This window comes from Dipodomys merriami, unplaced genomic scaffold (assembly GCF_024711535.1).
Source record: "Dipodomys merriami isolate MVZ:Mamm:240054 unplaced genomic scaffold, mDipMer1.0.p SCAF_9, whole genome shotgun sequence".
Lineage (NCBI taxonomy): Eukaryota > Metazoa > Chordata > Mammalia > Rodentia > Heteromyidae > Dipodomys > Dipodomys merriami.
In genome coordinates this window covers 62,730,022-62,750,264 of record NW_027206512.1, presented here as the reverse complement: position 1 = coordinate 62,750,264, position 20,243 = coordinate 62,730,022, and the positions used below count along the sequence as shown (strand labels likewise).

At 49.9% G+C, this 20,243-nt stretch overlaps 2 long non-coding RNA genes across 2 annotated transcripts in view; one reads left to right on the top strand and one right to left on the bottom strand.

Annotated features, from left to right (window-relative positions):
* Positions 1 to 492: 492 nt before the first annotated feature.
* LOC138820868 (uncharacterized) overlaps positions 493 to 20,243 on the bottom strand; it is a 47,568-nt gene continuing 27,817 nt past the window's right edge. Inside the window, exon 3 of the long non-coding RNA XR_011370004.1 lies at positions 493 to 768. This is a non-coding gene — a long non-coding RNA (uncharacterized lncRNA). The remainder of the gene's footprint in view (positions 769 to 20,243) is intronic.
* Positions 7,011 to 8,167, top strand: LOC138820993 (uncharacterized). Its single transcript, XR_011370026.1, has 2 exons — positions 7,011 to 7,053; positions 7,850 to 8,167. It is a non-coding gene; the product is annotated as an uncharacterized lncRNA (long non-coding RNA).

Below are 20,243 nucleotides of genomic sequence, written 5' to 3'. Positions count from 1 at the left end.
TCAAAAAGATAGAATGTAGGAAACAGAGTCAAGAAATTAACCCTGCTTTGATGGGCAATTCACTGGATGGAGAAAGAATATGCCTTTCAACAAATGGCACAGGAACAAGTAGAAACCTACATGTGAAAGAATGAATTGGAACCTGACCACTGGCCATAATAAAAAAAAAAAAAAATGGGCTGGGAAGGTGGCTCAGTGGTAGAGCGCTAGCCTTGAGCTGAAGAGCTGAGGGACAGCGCCCAGGCCCAGAGTTCAGGCCCCATGACCGGACCCCCCCCAAAAAAAAAAAAATTAACTCAAGAAATATCCAAGACTTGAATGGAAGACCAAAAACTAATAACATTCTAAGAAGAAAACTAAGTACAAATTTTCATACTTGATTTTAGCTAAAAGGTCAAGAAGTAATAAGTATAAACTTTTAATGGCTAGCAAGTGGATTATAATTTTTTGGATGTGACACCTAAAACACAAGTGACCAAAGGAAAAAGCTAGACAAAATTTTAAGTTTTTCTGCACTACTATAGCATACTTTTGAAAGGTGAAAGGACAGCTCACAGAATCAGAGGAAATATTTGCAACTTATCCATCAATAAGGATCTAGTTACCAGAGTCCATAAACAATTCCTAAAACTGGGCAGTAAAAGCATAGTCTTAAAATGGAACAAGGAGCCAAGTATGGTGGCCCATACCTGTAGTCCTGGCTAGTCAGGAAGCAGAGGTAGGAAGATCACAGTCCATGCCGACCCAAGGAAAGCTGTGAGACTTTATCTGAAAAACAAACAGCCAGTGGGTTGAGGTGTGGTACAAGTGGTAGAGCACTTGCCTAGCAAGTGTGAAGTTCTGATTCAATTCCTACTACCACCAAAAGGAAAAAAATATGGACAAAAGTTTTAAATAGATAGCTCTACAAAGAAAATGCACACGTGGCAAATGAGCACAAGGCAAGATATCAAACATCACCACTTATTAGAGAGATGTAAGTCAAGCCACAGTGAGGTAATGCTGCATGTAACAAAGTGGTTATCATCAAGAATGTGGAGCACATGGGCAACAAAGATGGCGCTGGGAGAGGGTAGAGTGGGCAGACCCCAATTGATCTTCTGATCAGTACCTAACCAGCCCGTGAAGGCTCAGGTGAATGATAGGGTGTGACCTTGACAGTGATTGGTTCCTCTTCCTCCCTTACCATACCACCTACCCTCTTTGTCTTTAAAAAGGGGCTGCTCTCTGTTAATAAACGAGTTTTTCTGCCTGCTGGATTTGGCTCCCCGCTGTGTCTGATTGTCTCCTGGGCTGAGGGAGGCTAGGGAACGGGCGAGCGCCGCACTTACCTTTCCTTGGACCCCGTCCGTCTTTTGTGGGATGGACGAAGACCCAACAAAGAAGACAAGAAGTGTAAGATGGGACATGTGGGCAGCTACTGGAAGCATAAGATGGGGCTGCTCCATTGTAAGACCATTTGGCCCCTCCTCAGACACCAGAGGAATCATTTGAGCCAGGATTCTATTGCTAAGATGTACCTCACAAATAGCAAGTACTTGTTCATGTGAAACCTTCCCTGTGAATATTCATAACAGTATTCTTCCTGATAGCCAAAGAATGGAGACCACCTAAATTCATCATTCAAGGGATGGATGGGTAAGCCTCGGGTGATTTATCACGGAGTAGTACATAGCCATAAAAAGGAATGAAATCCTGTTACTTGGATGAACCTAGAAAACATGATAAGTGAAAGCAGCTGAACAAGAAGACCAAGTATTTTGTAATTCCATTTCCTTGAGGTATGCAGAGTAGCAAATCTAGGCAACAGGACCTGTGTGCCAAGGGCTATGGAGGGAAACAAGAGGAAACACATGGCACATACTGAAAAGTGTGCATTTTGGTTCATGTGGATTGTATGTCAACACAGTGAACTCAAAGAGCAACTGGAACAATGGCAGCCACTCCTGGGAGGCTGGCTGGGCTGGGTGTTGAAGAGTGAGGAGGAGTTTATCAGGAGGCACTGAGACAGGGAAGCTGCCCCGCCTGGGAGGAGCCAGAGGTGGGGCTGCAGCTGGAATTGTCCTCCTGCTGAGACCACTGGCCCATCATCCCGTCCAGGCCTCTCCGCTTGCTCCAAGCTTTGGCATACTTGGGACTTTGACTTAATTACGTGTGTAACACCAGGTGGCCAGCCCAGGAGGAGGGCCCCGCTGCCCACCAGGGGCCCCCATGGCCCTGGGCATCACACACACAGAGCATGCATGTGAGAACTTTTGCTTCAGCGAACCCTCCTTCCTAAGGCCTGAAGGCCAGGGGCTTGGCACCGGCCCCAGTCCACTCCTGGCTGCCAAATGCAAATGAGATGCAATCAGGAGGCACCATAGAGCCTCTAATTCAAGCCCCTGGCTCATCCAAGGCCAGGAGCTCACTGTCCCCCACACTCCTCACTCCTCCTGTTGAGCCAATCAGAGGCAAAAGCCCCCCCTCACTTGCTCATGCAGAACAGGCTTGTCTCCTAAACAAACACCAATCAGCAAAACCGCCCGGAGTGCAGCGGTGCTCACCGCCTCCTATGGGCTTGTGGAGGACAGGACCGCCTCTCCTGTGGTTTCCTTTTGGAGCGAGAAAGAGGAGGAGGAGGAGGAGGAAGAGGAGGAGGAGGGGAGGCTGGGAAGGCTGAAGCTTTACAAAGGCTCCTGCCCACATCAGCACTGGGGGCTGAGGGGCCAGGATGCAGGACAGCCCAGCCTCCCCCCAGCCGGAGAGCGGGGGAGGGGCCGGCTGACCTCCCCGTCCAGTGCAGTGCACTCTCAAGGCCACCACGGGCTGGGGTTCTGGGGAAGGAGGCTCGGGAGGGAGTCCTTTGGGGACCAGGGGTAGAATGGCCCTTCAGTTTCTTGCTTCTGTCACCTTACACATACTGTGTCACCCTGCTGTATGGATGGGGGGGTTACCCCCATGAATCAAAAACACTCAGCAAATGTTCACTAGGCTCTATGTGGAGAGGGAACTATGTTACTGGTGGGCAGGCATGGAGGAGGAAACTGGGGGAAAGGTGAAGCGGTGACATTGGTCCAAAAAGAATTATACTCATGACCTGACTTAAGAAATAGTAATCCCTCTGTACAACACCTTAATAACAAAGATTATTTTTTTAAAAATACCCAGCCAAGTGCTAGGTGTAATAATGACTCAAGCCTCTAAGGCTAGCTGTCTGGCCCAAGGTCTGAAGCCAGCCCAAGGGGGGAAGACGTTCGCAGTTCCATCTCCACTGGTGGCTGGGTGGAGCGGCACTCAGCGTCATGCCAGCTCTGAGGGAAAGAACCAACAGGAGGACTGTGGCCCAGGACAGCTGGGTAATAAAGCAAGACCCTATCTCAAGAATGACCAGTGCCCACAGGGGACTGACATAGTCTAGAATATCTGTGTCCTCGAGTTCATATGCTGAACCCCAACCCATGGTGATGGCACCTGTGGGTTCTGTGGGGACAGATAACATCCTGAACCAAGGGCCTCACCACACACTAAACCATCTTGGGCCTTGCCCTCAGCTTCCAGGCTTCTGGAGCTGCAAGAAATGATTATCGCAGTGTCGGCCAACCTCTGGAATTTTTGTTACAGCAGCTGGATGAAACAGGGACGGCGCCTTCTTACCCCTGGGCAGGGCTCTGTGCGTCACACTTGTGCCCGCTGCTGCTCCTCAACCACCCTAAGCAGGGACAGTGGCCAGAGGTCACAGGGACAGAGAACATGGAGGCCTGGGGAGGTGAGCAACGTCAGGGTCTGGGCAGGGCGGTGCTGGGCATGGCCGCGGTCCCCCGCTGCAGGCTCTCTCATCCTGGCTCCCCTGCTCCGCTTGCAGGAACCTGAATGCAACTTAGACACTCTGCAGCTGCATCGCTAACCAGTTCCTTTTACCTCCGTGAGCCCCAGCATATCCATTCCCAGCACGAGGGTGCTGCCCGCCATGTATGAGGTTTCAAAGAAGGCTCCGACCCCGGCATCCTTTGATGCAAATTCAGATAAGATCAAGGTTTGAGAATACAAAGCATCACCAAATGAGCTTGTAACAAAATCCCAAAGCACTATGGGGGCCAGACAGGGCTGTAAATCCACAGGATGTCAAGCCCAAGTTGAACACCACCGACAAGACGATGGTTCAAATATCATAAGGTCAAAACAATTTTGAGCCTTCCCGTATTTACAAACACAGCTCACTCCGCAAACCTTTCCAATCCACGCCGCACCAGATACATGCAGGAGGGCCCATTTTAAAACCATCCTGGTTAATTTGATGTGGCTTTAAGTGAGGTCTGTTGGAAATGTGCTACTAATTTTGGACTTTTGTGTTTAGGAGGAAATTCGATTGAAGCTTAATCCAATTTTCTAACACCCGAAAACAGCTATGAGAAAAGCAGACGGAACAATGGCGGGGGTTGCCTCTGAAAAGGCTCACTTGGCCACTAATTTGTCCTTCTGGAATGTTCCATCCTAAGACATCTGGAATGTTATCCCTCAGGCACAAAGGAAAGTCAAGGCAGGAAGTGAGTTCAAGACAGGGCAGGATGCCCTCGGCCCTCAGAGGATCTTCTGCGCTGCACAGGGGATCTCGGTGAGTTTGCTTACATGATCTTAGACTGCCTCAGTCGTCCATTGTACAGCTGAGTCTCAGGCCAGTACTCTGAGCTGCTTTGCCAGCCACACTTCCCCAGGCTTCACTCTCCCCTCTCCCCACTATGTCCCTCGTTGTTCTCCACACGGATTTGCCTGGATCACCTCTGGGCCTGTTGGCAAGACTGCGTTGTCCAGAAATGGTCACACTATGTGTCTCCCAACCTTCAAGCTCCCTTAGGACCACAGGCTGCCCTGCTTACACAGGTGTGAATGACGGTCGCTCAATTTAGAATTTTTCAACTACACACTGAGGGGGAAGGAGGAAGAGAGGGAGGGAAGGAGAGAGAGAGAGAGAGAGAGAGAGAGAGAGAGAGAGAGAGAGAGAGAGAGAGAGAGAGAGAGAGAGAGGAGAGAGAGAGAGCGCATTCTGTGGGAGCCAGACTGTGAATTTTGACCTTTTCCTTGCACTACGCCAGCAGACCCTCTCATTGCCGGGCAACAGCAGGGGGGTCAGAAGGTCTCAGGTATAAGCACTCTGGACTCTACCCCATGATCTATGGGAGTTGGGGGCTGTTTTGACTTGCACTATCTTCAGCTTACGATGGGTGCATCAGGACTTGGCACCTGCATGGAACACTGACACCCTCACCTTGAGGATATTGGATCCTTCTCTTCTCTAGGCTCCTTCTCTTCAAATGCTTTATGCCCAGACTGGCCTGGACTGAGATCCTCCCATTTGTGCTGCCCAGAACTGCTGGGATGAGGCGTGTGCACCACTACACTAGCTGTTGTTGAAGATGGAATCTCGTAAGCTTTACGTCTTGACTTCAAACCACCATCCCCTGATCTCTGCCTCCCACGAAGCTAGGAGTTCCATTCACTTTTTATGGTTTCACTTACCCTGGCTAACTGCAATCCAAAAGTTTTTAATGGAAATTTCTAGAAATAAACAACATATGCTTTTTAAACTACCTATTATTCCAGCAGGATGAAACCCCACTGTCCTGGGCCACCCAGCACACCCTTCCTACCGGCAAGTCACCGAGCAGAGGCCGAAGTCAGAATGACGGTCGTGGGTCCAGGTGTCAGACACCACAGCCTAATGCCACATTGTAACGCCTGCGTCGTTCCCCTCACTTCGTCTCCTCGCCTTAACATGAGGAGAACACCAGCACGGGACAGCGGACATGGGAGGGGCAGAGGCAGACCACACTCACCCAACGGCCTATGGCAGTTGGAGCTCTTCTACGTCAGTCTTAATCCTGCTCTGCCCTGATTTATTAATTCCACTTTAGCCTAGGTAGTTGGATATAAGGAACCCTATGGCGTTGAAAGGATTGGGGTCCATCTGGGGTTTCAGGCATCCACAGGGATTGGGCCAGGAGGGAAGACTGTATTCCCACAGCAGGTCCTGCCGGCCTGTGCTCCTGATGCGGTGCCACTCTTGGGCAGGAGCCGGCCCTCTCTGAACCTCAGGCTCCTCTTCTGTCAGCTGGGCGGGTAATAGTCTCCCATAGAAGGGTCAGGGCATTAAACAAGATCGCAAGTAAGCCGCGCTGAGGTGTCGTCCAGGCAAGGACACCTGTCCCTCTCGCTGCCACAGAAACAAGCCTACCCCTTCCGTTTGGAGAAGGAATTACCTTTGAAGCGGCAGGCTGCGCTCTGCAGGCACAGCAGCGTTCCATGAAGAGCCCACAGAAAGGCAGCTGGAGTAAAGGCTCCACACGAGGACCTCCCAACCCAACCCAGTGGTCGCGAGATCCACCCACAGGCCTTGATGGAAGTAGGCTGGACTCAACACCACCAAATACAGCACTCTCCCATGAAGACTTGGGCAGCCCCTGGCTTTTTAGACCCTCAGTTTCCCCATCTGCATAGGAAGAATGCCTCTGAAGTTAGGGACTTGCTGCTGTGAGACCAAAGAGGTGCCCTGGAAGCCACGGAAGGTTCCCGGGTTTGGTGTAGACTGGGTGATTTGTGCTAGCGGCGAGCCGTCCAAAACTTCCATTTCCTCTTCTGTTAAATCTGAGAAGTGTTCCCGTCCTGTCTCACCAAGTCCATTTGTTATTCCAAGTCTGAAAAATGGAGTGATGTACACCGCTCTAGAGAAACCCCATGACAGAGTAGCAGCTACTGGGGCCAGGCCTGGAAACCCCAGTCAGGACCATGTGATCATCTCTGAGCCTCCCAGACATGATGGCTGCTCCTTGGGAGCTCGGGGAACAAATGGCTGGAGGAAGAGAGCAGTCACGAGGCTTCCCCGTGACAGGCAGGCACTGGCGTGGCTGTGGGAGGCAGGTGATGAGCTCTGTTTTATAGGTGTGGGAGCGGCTCAGGAGGGGTGGGGCATTTGCCAGGTTGCTAAGCAGCAGTGGCGTGTCACAATGGTGTTAGCTGGCATTCCGAGCTCTTGCAATGAAATGAGGGCCAGCTCCGATGCAGCAAGACCCTTGGTGGGTAAGGCTGCTGGAAAGCTTGCTTCCTCCTGGCCCAGAACCTGGGGTTGGCTGGGCACAAGGAGGGATTGGGGTGATAGAGGGAGTTGAGGCAACTTGGAAAGGCTCTCCAATTTAAACTCAGTGGCAGAGGAAGATAGAAGGCCTCAAGGAGTCCCGTAAACACTGGGATTTATTTTTTGTTGTTGTTTTGTTTTTGTGGTACTGGGGTTTGAACTAAGAGTATACATGCATGGCTTGGCTGCTTAGCTGGTATCTACCATTTGAGTCATGATGCCAGCCCACCTTTTTCCTGTTATTTTGGAGATAGTCTCCAAGACTTTTATGCCTGGGTTACCTCCAAGTCTGTGCTTCTGAGTAGCTAGGATTACAGGAATGAGTTACCAGCTCCTGGTTTTTCATTGGGTTTTCAGTGCATTAAATAATATCCTTTTTTTGTAATGAAGAGAACTGATTTAGCAGTACATGAAATGGTCTCTCCATACCTCTCTCCTCTTACATCTCAAAATAACCAATAGATTTTTCTGCCCCTCCTTTTTCTATGCACAAACAGGAATATGGTACATATAACTCCCTTTAAAAAAAAACTGGCATTGTGTAATTCATATTACTAGCCATCATAGCAGTTTGTTTGCTTTTAATTCATACCTCAAGGAGACCCACTCAGATAATTGCATAGAAATCATTTTAAAAAGTTTTTGGCCATACTGGGGTTGAACTTGACACTTGCTGTGCGGGCACTCTTACCTCTGAGCTACACCTCTAGTCCTGCTTTCTTTTTGCTGTGTATTTTTGAGAGAGCTTCACTTCCTGCCTGGGCACGGACGTCCACCACAGCTTAGGTCACAGGCATGAGCCACCACATTCAGCGCTCCAGTGAGAAGAGGCCTCAAGAACTTTCTATGTAAGCTAACCTCAGCCTGAAGTCCTCATCTCAGCCTCCCGAGTAGCCAGGATTATAGGTGGGAGCCACCAGCACCAGATGAAAATCCAATTTTTAAAAGACGGATATTCCACAAAGGCATGTACAACTTTCCTGTCCTTGTGGGCTTTCGGATTGCTTCCAGATTTATGGCCACCACAAACCATGTGGCAATAAACATCCTGTTCCTGTGTCCTTATGTTCTAGGGTTTCACTCCCGGGGGATAGGTTCCAGAAGTGGCTTGCTAGTCAGAGGGTGACACTCTCACAAGGACTCAGGCCTCAGTCTCACATGCAAAATACAGCAGAGGGGACCCCCTCCCCCCACATCCCTTTCCCCGCCCCCCCCTGCATCATCCATAACACATCCTGCACACAGAGTGGCACTGAGGCCTCCCCTCGAGTGCCGTGGGCAGTTAGTCAACCTTGCTAAGCCCGGATCCTTGGCCACATGAAGGACCAAACCCAGCAGGCGTGAGGAGAGACCTGTCTGAGGCCAGAGACATGTCTCTCGTTGGGGACCACCATTCTGGCTACAGGGGGCTAGAGAGGTGCTGGCTTTGGGCTCTCTCATATAACTTGGCAGTATAAGGGCTAGTTAGTTCAGTCCGCCTGTCCTTCCTTCCATACTGGTAGGTACTGGCCTGACATGCGGTATTTCCTGAGGCCTGCTTCATTCCTTGCTTCCAGACACCCCTCTCCATCACACCCTTCCCCACCTGGTCACAGGTGGAACCGGCCCAAGCTCTGAACATTGTACCGGCGTCTATGACTCCATCTGTCCCTCCCAGTGGCTGTATATCACTGCACAGGTGTGGTGGAGGGGGCGTGGTGTTGTGTGTCTGCTGCCCTGGTTAGCTTCCGGGGAGTGTCCTGAGTCCCAGGATCTGTGTGGCCAGAGAAAGATGCTGGACTCCCCTGGGAAGCCACACTGAACTGGGGCCCAGTGTGCTGGACAACCGTGTTCTAGATGACCCTGTGCTGCAGGCAGGGCCTCCTCGGCATGTAGCTCCCAAAGGGAGTCAGCCCCAGGGGAGGCCTCCAGCAACACACTCACGTGCTCACGCATCCGGCCTCTGACTGTCCACCCTCCCCGGAGCTGGGCAGACAGACGGAGGTAAATCAGTGCAGAGCAGGGGAAGGCACTTGCAAGACTCCATGCTTCAGCTCGGTGGGGCCTTGGCCCAGCCCAGGAGTAACCCAGGAAGACTTCCAAAGGACGCGGGGCTCTGATTGCCGGTGATGTAGGGTGGGAGCAGAACATGGTCCTTGGAAGCAGGCCTGGGGGGTCCTCAGGAGGAATCTGTGTCCTCACGGCCACCCTAGCACAGACAGACAGCTGTACCCCAAAGTGCAGGAAGGGCGCCGACCTCAGAGTGAGCCCCAGGTCTGGAGAGGGACGACACAGGCCCGCCCCACACCAGTGGTAAATTAGAATTATGGTCGCGGCTGCTCCTGACACCTGCTCAGACCAATTCGTTATCATTAGAAAGTGAATCCCTAATGAATTTCTGCAGCCATTAAGTCTGATTTACAGTAATGTTAATCACCCTTGGAAGCACACTCTCCATCCCTTTAATTAATAATTCTCATTTATCGGTAAGCCTAATGATCAGAACATAAAAACTGGAAGAAAGCCTTCCAGCTCCGGGCTGGGCCTTCCCGCTGTCTCTCTGGGTGTAGGGAAGTGGAGGGGGGGGTGCAGGAGTGAAGCCGGGGTCTGCGCTGTCACTGGTAAGGCAAGTCACGATCCGGATCCTCCCCTTGAGCCCTCTGAGCCAGCAGGGGCCTGTGCCACAGCCCAGGGCACAGTCACAGCGTGGTCAGCTCTGTGGCCAAGGCCTCTTGTCTTCTAACCCCCCCTCCCCAGTCTGCCGGGGCTTCTGGTCTCCAGACTCAGCCAGGAGGTGCATCTCCGAGCAGCAGTCAAATCTGCAGGAGCCCTTCCCGGCAGGGGGACTCTGCTCTCCACACCTCCCGCAGCCAGAGCCCCTGCCTGCCATCAGCCTGACATGCTCCTCCCCTTCTCTCAGCAATGACCTGACCGGATCTGCGCCCTTCTACCATGCACTGCCACAACCCCAGGCAGTCTGTACCAGGAGATGTATGTGTGTCTGGGAAGGTAGAGGAACATACCAGCGTGTCACACACGACCTACAAAGAAGAAGCCACTATCCTGTGTGAAACACATTGGGGACAAACAGAGACAGGAAGGGCTGGCCAGATGCAAGGACACCCGAGCAGGGGGTTGAAGGGAACATTGTATGACAGTAACACAAAACCCATCATGACACAGTCACCAAGTACTAGGCACTTTCCTGCACCACCTCGCACAAAGGCATCAGCACTGCCAGGTAGGTATCATGATTCCCATTTTCCAGGTGAAAAGAGTGAGGCCCAGAGAGGAAACATGACCATAAATGGCAGAGCCGCCTCCCAGCCCCTAGGAGTATGTCCCAATAGCTTGCCTAGGCCACACAATCCGTGTTTCACAGGTCTGACACCACCCTGTATCCCAGGGCATGACTGACATGTGGCTGACACGTGGCATGCTGCCTGCACCCCTCTGCTCCACTCCCAGATGGTACCAGGGAGTTCCCTGCGGTCCCCTGCTGACGTACACAAGCAGCTGGTGCCCTGAGTGTCCCCCCAGCCTGAAGCCTGTCAGACTCCATCCTGACAGCCCTTGCCCGAGTCTGTGCAAGCTCCTCCGACAAAGCACCACAGACTAGGCAGCTACAGCAACAGAGACTCATTTCTCACGGTCGTGGGGACTGGGGGCCTGCATATTCAGGTTTGGGTGGGGTTCTCTTCCTGGCTTGCAGAAGGCCACGTTGTTGCTGGGTTCTGACAGGAGGGGGGCCATTTCCCCCACGACCTCATCTAAAACATCATCTCTACTCAAAGTCCCCTGCACAGCCAGCACAAGCAGGAATAGGGCTTTTGCGTATGGACCTCGGAAGGTGCACAATTCAGTCCACAGTGCCCTGGAAAGCCACTGATGATGCCCACAGGGTATGTGGCAGACTGGGGAAACCGCTCTGTCGGAAGCAGAATGACAGAGCTGGATGGTGGAATGGAATGGTGGAACCATTGGCTGGATTCACATCTCAGCTCCACCCTTCCAGTGTGCCGATGCCGGGGAGCCTCTCTGTGCCTCAGACTTTCCCCCTAAAGGTGAGCTACCAGTAAACCCTCATTAATCCTTGTCCAGTCTCATTCAACCCTTTCCAGGACTGAGCACACGGGATACTGAATGTGTAAGGTATGTGAATGCCTACAATAAGCTGACCGTACCATCAGCAAGAATACCGTACTCAGAAAAATAGCTGGTAAGAGAAAAAAAGAAAACCCTTAGGCCTTAGACTAAAAGATAAGGAAGGTACAATATATTTAATGGGAGAGAAAGACAAGAGGCAGAGGACAGTGGGAGATAATAGCATTGGGCTAGTTTTTCATCACTCGGGATTTATCTAGGCTCATGGCTTGGCTTTTAGGCCCCTCGGAAAGAAGAAACATCATGGTGCAAGGGCATGGGAGAAGGAAGCTGTTCACCTCAGCGTGGCCAGGAAAGAGAGATAGGAAGAAGTCAAGGACTGGACACATCTTTCCAGGGTACACGTCCAGAAATGTACTTCCTCCGACTGCACCCCATCTCCTACTTTCCACCCCCTCCCAATAATGCCATCATGCCATGATTCCACCAAGCGGTTGACCCGCTGATGAAGGCAGACCCTCATGGTCCAATCACCATGCAACGATTGGCTCCACCCCCAGGAGAGCAAGCCTTCAATACAGAAGGCCTTTTGAGCTATCATTTCCCTCCCATTTCTCTTCTCTCCCTCTCCCTGCAGCAAAGGGCCAGATCACACTTCTGAAATACTCCGTGTAGGCTGACTTGACATGCTCTAGACTTAGGACATTCCTGCAAGAGGCATACTCCTCTCACACTCCTCATGCTGTCTCCTGCCTACTTCTCCAGATTCCTCGCCTCCCCACCTTCCTCCAACTGCGATACAAGACCCACAAACACCCAACACAGGCACGCACACCTCCTGCCTACAGGTGGGCTAAGCTCAGGGACATGATAGTTCATTCCCTTGTGTCACCAGCTCCAACTCCCATAACGATACCCTACCAAAAAGGCCTCTCTGGCTCCCCCAAATGTGTGCTGCAGGCCCTGCTTCTGTGGGTTTCTACAGCCCCTGTACCCGCCTCTGTATCACTGAACTAGTCTCCCTGGTCTGTATGTATCCCTGATGGAGTCAAACAAGACAGCCTTAAGGACGTGAATTGTGAACTCTCAACAGCAACTGCTTGGATGGAACCCTGACTTTCTACTTGCTGGCTGCATAATGGTGGGCAGATTGCTTTGACCTCTCTGTGCCCCATCTGTAAATGGGGATACAGACAGTGGGCCTCCCTCTCTGGGACCCTGTTAGAATTATATGGGTTAATGCATGTAAAGCTCTTAGAACAGTACCCAGCATGCAACCATTCAAAAGCTCATTATTATTTACAAAGCCATACCCCCCACCAACTTTGTCTTTATAGCCCTGCTGCCCAGCACGGTGATTGGGACTTAGTAGGCACTCAATAAATATTTGTTGAGTTGAATTATCCCCACAAAATGAAAACAGAACTTGGCTCACAAAGGGAGCGATCACTCATATTACATATTAGGCGATTTTTCCAGAGTGCATCATGCCAAATATTGTGCATTCTTTATTATAGTAAGGGCGGGGATATTCATTAAAGGGTAGCACAGTTTCATTAGAAACCCTTATTTTCAGAATTTTATAACTCAGCCACAAAAATTCACTCCGGGCAAAATGCAAACTTATGTCTGGAAGTAAATGGGTTTATTTTATGAATTTTTATGCATTTTCCACACATAAACAAATGGCCAGATAAACCATTCTTTAATGGAAGGATTGCAAGAGAAAAACTTGATATTCTGGGGGCAGGAGACATAAGTGCTTAGACGTGTGGGGGTGTGGAGGCTAGGGAGGGGGGCCCTTGCTGGCCAGGATGGGGCCTTTTGTGTGTGTGCTTTTACTCTGTGCCCTTCTGAAGGTCTCTGCAGCAATAATCAGAGTTTTCAAGGGCTTCACCGCGCATTGCTTTTCTAGGAGATTTTAGGTGTTTTAACCGACTCTTCAAAGTACATCTCCTCTTGAAGGATGGGTGTTGTGGGCTCAAAGGCGTCCCCACCTCAGGCTATGTCTATCAGACCTCAGAGTAGGAGCTTATTTAAACATGAGCTATTTTTGTGTAATGGGGTTTAAACTCAGGGCCCCATGCTTGCTATGCTGGTGCACTACTACTTAAGCCACACCTCAAGCCATGCTTTATTTTTATTTTTTGATAGTCTTGAGGCTTGAACTCAGAACTCTGTCCCTGAGCTTCTTTTGCTCAAAGATAGTATTCTATTACTTGAGCCACAGAGCTACTTCTGGATTTTCTGAGGAGTTTACTGGAGATAAACTACTGAGGCCTGGACTGGCCTCAAATCACGATCCTCAGAATTCAGCCTCCTGAGTATCTAGAATTACAGGCATGAGTCATCAGCACCTGGCTCCTAGCTATGCTTTTTGGAGATAGTGCCTCACCAGCTTTTCTGCCCAGGCTTGCTTTGAATTCATCCACTCTCAGCCTCCCAATCTTTCTCAGTCTACTGATTCAAAAGTTAATATGTCCAGAAACTGCCTCACAGAAACACAGAGAACATTATCTTGCCCATGTAATTGTAACCCCTCTGTACAGTATTTTCACAATAAAAAAAAGAAAGAAACAGAGAAATACTGTCTTACCAGATATCTGGGCATCTTTTAGCCCAGTCAAGTTGACACATTAAATTACCCAGTCTCACAAAGATGTCACTCTCTTTTAGAACAAATACTGAGTCTTACAACATGAATCACTTTGTCCTTGGCCATGTGGCTAAAGCACACAGGTCATTATCTAAAAAAAATCTTCCTCCCAGATATGTTATAAAAGAGATCCAACTAAGAAACAACACTATTTTGGAGAGATGAGAAAATGAGATAGAATTTTATGAGAGTGTACCTACCACTCTCTTCTTCCCCAACCAGTTATTCAACCAGCATTTCTTGAGACTCTGCTCCGAGCCAGGCCGTGTGCTGGGTCCAGTGATGAACTATAACTGCCTCCCTCCAGTGTGGTCTGCAGTATCACCTGAACACCTGTTAGATGCAGGGTCTCAGACATCCTGATGCACAGCTCCCAAGCCACAGCCTGCATTTTGCCAGCATCCTCAGATGATGCACTCACACAGCTGAGTTTGAGAAGCACTGGGTACAGCAGTGGTTCTCAACCTAGTCTCCACAGTCCAGTTACCTGAGACACACCGAACACAGAAGCACCGGCTCCTCTTCCCCCACTCACACTCAGCCTTTTCATTCTACTTCTCCAACCCTCTCCCAAGGACCCAGTTGTACAGCCAGCTTTGGAAACCAATACACTAAAGAAGACCATGCGTGGCTCCCTCCCTCTAGGCTGTGTCTAGTGGTGGACCTGGCTCTGTGCATGACAACCCCCAAATGGGAGAAACAAGGGGGAAGAAGTGGTCAAGAACAAGCCACAAGCTGCTCGTCCAGAGCCCTGACTCTCGGGACACATGCTGGGCAGTTGCCCAGGGAATTTCAGCATGGACAAGCAAAGGCTTGCAGGGCTCAAGGCTGCCTCAGATAAGTGAGTGACACAGGCAGTAAGGACAAGGGGGAGGGGGTTAGGAGACTGCTGAGTTAAGACTGAAGGTGACCTCCTGGGGAGGGGAGGTAAGGAGGTCATCTAGGTGAAGTCAGCCCATGGGCAAATGGGGTGTGCGGGGCCTTTGGAGCATCCAAGCATGATGTGTTGGTGATGGGACAGCCTGAGACAGACACAAAGACACAAAGGCCTCTGGAAGCCTTCTCCTGAGGGCGGCGGGATCCTTACCCCTGCGTGTGCCACATTCACCCGGCTTCCCCAGGAACAGCACCTTCAACCGCACCTTGTACCCGAGCAAGAACCCAGAAGGCAGGTAAACAGACAGACACTTCTTTTAGGAGGAGCCTGGGAGTAAAGGGTACTGGCTGACATACAGTCCTCTTAAGTATTCATGTGGCCAGAAACCAGACTTCATCTCCTGGGTAGCGACTCCAGAGAACTCCTCACCCGGGACCACAGGGACAGGGGTTCTTGACGCCATCACTTACGGCAGAGGTCACGTGTCCATCCATCACGGGGAAGGTGGACAGATGCAATGTGGCTGACAGTCCCCGTCGAATGCACACAATGAGAACCAGAATGAATCTTTAGTCCAACAGTATCTGTGAAAATTTTAAATCCTTGTAGTGACAACACTTTGTGGTTCATAAATGTGCATAGAAAGACAAGGAAACCAAATGTTTTAAAGGTTTTGTCTGTGGTAGTCATGGGAAGACACTACAAATATGAGATGAATTAAAAAAAGATCTATTCATAAAGCAGGAAGGAAGCTTCACATAGACAGAGGGAGAAAATGTACTTGAATTGATGAGGAACATTAACCAAGCCCTCTGCTCCTGATATCCAAGGATAAAACTGGAGAAGGGGTAGACCTAGATGTTCTTGGTAAGACAGTTCTTGATCTGTAACTATGGGTTCAGAATAGAACCCTGAAATATTAGGAGACACGCAAAATGCAAATAAAGATTTCATTACTTACAGATCCCAGAGGTTCATGGTGTATCTCACTTAGAGGCCACACAGAAGGAATATCTGGAGGGGTGAAGGAGGGAGGGCAGGTGCTCGACCTATAGCCAATGCCTTGAGATCCAGGGCATTATCCACACAGATTGCTTGGGGGTGATTTTATTTGATGGGTTTTCACAAGTAGCCATGAGTTCTAGATCACTTGGAGGTTGAAAAGTGGTTCCCATGCTTAATCTACCCAATATGTTCAGGGGGGGGGGTCACTGGGGCCAGACAAGTACAGTGCATGAATCGTCCTATAGGAAGTAGTCACCAGAACACAGCTATAATAAGGCAGATATCTAAATTGGTCACACTGAGGATATGGAAGAAGGCATAGAACCAGAAACTGCTGCTGAGGATGATTGGGTCCTGTTTGTGTATGAGAAAGTTAAACTTTATTCACAATGGAAATGATGGGCTAATGGTCATGGCTCAGTGGCAGAATATGCTTGCCTGGCAAGCAGGAGGCCCTAAGTTCAAACCTCAGTGGCAATATAAAATTGTAGAAATATACTATGGAGTAAAACTTAAAAGCCTCTGAAAATCCTCTCCTCACAGGGATCCTCAAGGAGTAGGATAGTCTCACAAAACTTAGTCAAGTTGGCTCATGTGGTAGCCAACTTCCAATATGGTGCCCAGTGATGTAGACCTCCCAGTAACCATACCTTTGTGTAGTCATCTCCCATACTGAATCAAGGCTGGCCCTATGTGACCCATCAGATATTAAGGTAATGGAAATGTGTGACCTCTGAGGTCAGATGAAAGGCCTCACACCTCCTGCATAGCCTAGTCTTAGCTGGCTGCCACCTCATGAGAACTTTCCTGCAGGCCTGGTGACAGGCCCACAATCAGAGGGGCTGAGAACCCAACAGGACAGAACTGGTTGGCCATGATGAGTAGGCCATCGGGGACATGGATCAAACCTTCAGATGAAAATGAACGCAATCGCATACAAGCACCACTACCACCCAAGGTCTGCCTGAATTCCTGACCCCAAGAAAGCAGCAGAATACACATTTTGACAGAATTCGTTATGCAACAGCCCATCACCCGTGCAGCGCTGCAGGCTGGACCTGGCAGGCCAAGCTGCTGACCTTCAGGGCTCTCCTGTGTGCTTTTCCTCTTGTGATCTCCCCTCTACAGGGCAACAGATTAAGACAGCTCTTTCCAGTCTTAATCAGCAGATTTCCCTAAAGTACAATTTTTTTTTCTTAAAGTCAGACATTTTCAGGAAAAGCAGGTCTTCGCATGTGCCCTCAGAAAATGGGGGAAGTTAGAAAGCAAGAATCTCAAAGAAAGTAAAACTCAGATGGGGCAGAGTGGGGTGGGGAGAAGAGGGGGCAGCTGCCCTTCCATGCTGGGAAATTATCTTATCGACCTTGGAGTATCCTCAGCTCTTTTGGTCTAGTAAGGAGGGAACAGCACTTCCCAGGGGTCTCCAGGTCTTAAAGTGACACAGATTTCAAAATGGACGAGTTCACCGAAAAAGTTTGGAGTGAACAGAAATCGAAACTAGGGCTGGAGCCTTGGGGAGCAGCGTTGGAAGGGGATCCAAGGGGCCAAGAAGAGGGAGGAGAGCTGTACCCTGGAAAGGTTTTGGAAGCAAAGCCCAAAGGGACCTGAATCAGAGCATTTTGTAGCACACAGACAGAACTGAACTTGTTTACCAAGAGAAAGAAGGTATAGAAAAAAGGCCACTGAGGCTCAGAAAGAAATGAGACCTGAGTATGCTGTTCACCCACAACCAGGACGCCCGGCTAGCTACCAGCAGCCACCGCATAGCACACACCTTGTTTAGGAGAAGGCAAACTCGTCCCCCACCCACCCCCCAGCCACGTCCTGTCTCCTGACAAGGTCCATCTCTAGACGTTGCTGAATACATGATTTCAGTAGAGAGACGGGTTCTGTCTTCAGCCCCCATTTTTCCCTTCCCAGCTGACGCTGTCTTTTGTTTCTACCCACTTTGTCTTTGTGTGAACACTGAGATTTCATTGAACAACCCTAAAAGAGGGATTGCACGGCGGCTCAGCTCAGTGTGCTGAAATGTCCCTGAGGAAATGCACAATCATCTGCAGAGTGGAGGACAATGAGGAGGTGTCTTATTACATAATTGAGGAGACAATGTCCTTTATACTCAGTCTGGTTCACTTTTCACACTAAATTAATCTTAATAAGCATCTGCTTCGAGTAAAGGAAGTTTTGTGATAATTCAACCATGGCCCCTGTAAAAGTCCAAATGATTTCACTTCAGCCCCTCAGCCCCGAGTATCCTATTGAAATGGTCGTCTTTATTTCATGATCATCAGCATGTTAACATGAGCTGATTAATCCCATCAAGCTAACTACTCAGATCGGACTCAGCCCAGGGCTATGACATCATTAACTCTGGGACTCCATGGCAGAGGATATCGGGCTGGGCTGGTCATCTGCTCCCACAGGTCATTCGATCAGCCTTCTTGTTTCTGAGAATTAAAAGCAGATTCTCCTTCTGGCTCCCACCTCCAGGTAAAATTGTCCCAACCATGGCGCCACTGGGACCACATAGTACAACGTCCCCCTGAGACTCTATCCCCATGGGACCTGTGTGTGCCCAGGCCTCTGGACACTCAGCTAGCACTTGGCAATCAGTGCTCTCTGTCTTCCTGTTATTTCCAAGTGCCCTTCCCCCTGGATGGATCAGACGCTGTAGAGCAGGAGGTCTCTGCCCTTCTCTTTCAGCTTCTGAGTCCTGATGATGTTTTAGGAATGCTCTTGTCCCATAAAAATATATAAGCTTGTTGAAAAAGCCAGTCAAGAAATTTTCGCTCAGAGCCCTGGGGATCCCCAAATAGAATTCCAGCACCAGCAGCACCCATATCACCTTGGAATTCACCAGAAATGAAAACTCCTGGCCCCTTCCCAAACCTGCTGAATTGAAAGCCTAGGGAAAGCTAAGCAGCCTGAATTTCAGCCATCCATGGTAGGGGTTCCCACAGGCTGCTGCTGGCTATGGGAACTGTCATATTCAGAGGTCACTGTGACAGCAAGCACATGGCTCCCCAAAAGATCACGGCTGCCCCAGGAACACTAAACACTTGGCCTACAAGACTTTGCAGATGGTAAAATATTAGAGTCTTGAGATGCGGAGGCTGTTCTGGGTTAACTACAAAGGCCCAATGTATTCTCAGAGCCTGTGATAGGAAAGCCGTGAGGATGGAGAGATGGGAAAATGAGGGGAGAATTCAGAGAGAAGCTGCTACCCTCAAAGATGAAAGAGTGGAGCCATGAGCCCAGGAATGTGGGCAACTTCAAGAGGCTGAAAAAAGCCAGGGAGTAGATTCTCCCTCTGAAACCTCCAGAAAGAAAGCAGTCTTGCCCACACCTTGATTTGGGCCCAGTGAGAAAACAATCTGGGTTTCTTCCCCCTCCCCCCACCCTCACCCTGCCCCCTTCAATTTCTCCCTTTCTCTCCATTTTCCTTTTTCCTCTTCCTTCCCTCTCTCTTCTCTGTTTCGCTGTCTCTCTTATTCTTCTAGATGGAGTCTTACTTTGTTCCCCAAACTGTGCCTGAACTCCTGGGGCAAACAGACCCCATCTCAGCTTTCTGTAGCTGGAATTACAGAGGAGCACCACCATAGGTCACTGCACCCAGGCTTGGGTTGCACTGAGACACTAGTTTGTGATCATTTGTTACAGCGGCCACAGGAAATGGGCCCAGACACTTTCTCTCTGCCCTGATTTTCAGCCTCAAGCAGAGGGATACAAAATGGAAAGCAGAGCTTGGACTGGAAGACCGACATTGGTTTGAGATGCTTTGAACCGCTCCCCTTCCCTGTGGCTTCCGGCTCTGGTCTATCAGAGCCTGATTCCCCAGCCTCTCCTTTGAGGCTACAAACTGCCAGAATTCTCATACAACTGGGCCTGGGAGCCAGGTCGGCCACTGCTGCCATTTTCCAAGTCTGCATTTGAAGGCAGGCAGGAACAGGAACAGCAGGTGACACTGAATTTGGTGACTTTGTGATTCACACACCAACTTTATCACCTTAAGTTGGCAGAGCTTTATCAATCTAATCCTCTCAGCAATTCACTAAAATGAATACTATTGTGGCTCTGGAGGGGAAGGAAAACAACTCTATTCCTTCTCCAATCCTAAATTCTCTGTTGGAATGGGACCTTACTGCAAGAGACATACTAACAAAAAGAAAAACAATTTATATGCATAGTTCATATTTTCCAGAAAACACAGGGATGAGAGGTCCTCAAAGAGGTAGCTTGAATCCCAGCCCATGCTGCATCCTCAACGAGCAACAGTGGCATTTTGGAGACATGGAAAGATGGAGGAAGGCATGTGTGATTCTCTAGAGCAGAAGTTTACAAGAGGCCAAATAAACAGCAATCAGAGGCTGCTAATAAACCTTGTTCATGTCAGCTCCCTGGTGCCAGCTCCACCCCAGAGGGGGAAAGTGGTCCTTCATGACCAGCTTCCACAGTCCCGGCGGGGTGGCCATCTCTGTCTTTGTAAGTCTGTCCTGCTTTTAGGCCCACAGAGG